This window comes from Babylonia areolata, chromosome 10 (genome assembly GCF_041734735.1).
Source record: "Babylonia areolata isolate BAREFJ2019XMU chromosome 10, ASM4173473v1, whole genome shotgun sequence".
Taxonomy (NCBI): domain Eukaryota; kingdom Metazoa; phylum Mollusca; class Gastropoda; order Neogastropoda; family Buccinidae; genus Babylonia; species Babylonia areolata.
In genome coordinates, this window is record NC_134885.1 from 32,338,289 (window position 1) to 32,340,788 (window position 2,500).

Consider the following 2,500-nt stretch of genomic DNA (forward strand, 5'->3'; position numbering starts at 1 on the left):
TATGTCCAGTCATTCGGAGGAGACGATAAACCGAGGTCCAGTGTGCAGCATGCACTTAGCGGACGTAAAAGAACCCACGGCAACAAAAGGGTTGACCCTGGCAAGATTCTGTAGAAAAATCCACTTTGATAGGAATAGCAAAAAAAAACCCAACAAAAACTGCATGCAGGAAAAAATACAAAAAAGAAAAAAAAAGAAAAAAAAAAGAAGAAGTAGTAGTAGTAGAGGAAGAAGAAGAAGAAGAAGAAGAAGAAGAAGAAGAAGAAGAAGAAGAAGAAGAAGAAAATGGTGGCGCTCCCAGTGTTGCGACGCGCTCTCCCTGGGGAGAGCAGCCCGAATTTCACACAGAGAAATCTGTTGTGAAGAAAAACAATAATACAATATGATACAATACATATAAAGTATGCTAAAGTGTGCATGATATTTTACATTAAACAGAATACTAAATAGCACACGTTTTACATAATGCCTATGTTTAATTATGCTATGATGTTTTATGCCTTAGACTGTGATTGTTGCATGTGAATTGCTGTGATTATTGCGTGTGTGGTTTAGTCTATATTAACTATAGTCCTGGATTTCAAGTATGCTTCAATTGTCCACATTTACAAACGGAAGGGAGACAAAACATCCTGCGATAACCACCGTGGAATCTCTCTCCTCTGCATCGCCGGCAAGATCTTCGCACGCATCATACTGAACAGACTGGTTGACCATGTCTCCAACACAGTCATCCCTGAAGCACAGTGTGGCTTCTGCTCAGGCAGGGGAACATGTGACATGGTGTTTGCCGTACGCCGTGAGCATAACAAGGAGCTCCACATGGTCTTTGTAGACATAAGGCCTTCGACACGGTGAACCGCTGTGGTCTGTGGAAGATCCTCCTAAAGTTCGGCTGCCCAGAGAGCCTAATCCAGCTGATTGCGTCATTCCACGATGGCATGCAGACGAGAGTACATGAAAATACTGACATGTCGGATCCGTTCCCTGTGGTGAACGGAAAAAAGCAGGGCTGCGTCCTGGCACCCACATTGGTCTCCATTCTCTTCTCTGCCATGCTGATTGACGCCTTCCAAGACTTTGACCGGGGCATCTACATTCCGTTTCGCACAGATGGCAAACTTTTCAACTTGCGGCGACTCCATGCGAGGTCCAGGGTGTTTGAGGCACTGTTGAGAGAGCTCCTCTTCGCTGATGACTGCGCGCTTGCTGCACACACCCACGAGGACATGCAGTTCATTATGGACAGGTTCTCAACCTCCTGCAGGCGCTTTGGATTTACCATGAGCCTCAGCAAGACCATGTACCAACCAGCTAGCCCGCATCGCCAAGGCCAGCTCCGCCTTTGGCAGACTCAATAAGAGGCTGTGGAACAACAAAGGCATCAGACTCAGCACCAAGATGAAAACCTACAGAGCTGTTGTGCTGACCACCTTGCTGTACTGCTGTGAAACATGGACGACGTATCGCCGTCACATTCAACAACCTGAGCAGTTTCACCAGAGATGCCTACGAAAGATCCTCGGCATAAAGTGGCAAGACAGGGTCTCCAACCTCCAGGTCCTGGAGAGGAGCGGCCTGCCCAGCATCGAAAGCCTGCTGATCCAGTGCCAGCTACGCTGGACAGGACACGTTGTCCGCATGACAGATAGCAGGATCCCGGAGATGCTACTGTATGGCCAGCTGAAGGAAGGCCACCGCGAAATTGGAAGACACTGCAAGGGCTTCAAGGACACCTTGAAGACAAACCTCAAAGCCTGCGACATAGACATCGCTTCTTGGGAAATTGATGCCCTTGACCGCTCTCGCTCGAGGATGCTGTGCTCTAGTGGCATAAAGACGTTTGAAAACAAGAGAACGCTGGCCATTAAGGAGAAGCGTGAGCGAAGGAAGCAGGGCTCAACTTCTGGAGACGTTTTCCCTTGCAACACCTGTGGGAAGTGCTGCACATCCAGAATCGGCCTCTTCTCCCATATGAGGACACACACCGACAGATAAGCCTGTCTGCCTACTCATCCGTCGGTCCGACGGGAGACTCCATTATCAACTATAGTATTTTGTATGTCCACTGTGATTATTGTTTGCATGTGTGTGACTGTGACTTCTGTGTGTGGGATTTACTTGAAAAGTCAACATTCAATCTTTTATGAATGACTGTGATGTTAGTAGATTTTCGTAGATTATCTATGTGCTTTACACCACAAGTTAATCTCACTTTGGAGATAGTAAAATACTCTGTATTCAGTATTCCTTTAGGAACGCTCTTTTTACTCCGATTTTCCACCTCATTTCACATCATGGCGTGAATGGATGTGGATCAGTCGACACGCTTTGACATCTCAAAAAAAAGTAGGCAGCCTGTTGTGCAAAATGACTCCGAGTTTGCAAAGCGCTTCGAGCTTGGTCCCCGACCGAGGATAGGCAAAATATAAGTATCCATCATTACATCAAAGAAACACACACACACACACACACACACACACACACACACACACACACA

At 46.8% G+C, this 2,500-nt stretch overlaps 1 protein-coding gene across 1 annotated transcript in view; it reads right to left on the bottom strand.

Moving 5' to 3' along the window:
• LOC143286335 (gamma-aminobutyric acid type B receptor subunit 2-like) overlaps positions 1-2,500 on the bottom strand; it is a 197,503-nt gene that overhangs the window by 185,904 nt on the left and 9,099 nt on the right. The gene's annotated exons all lie outside the window — the stretch shown is intronic.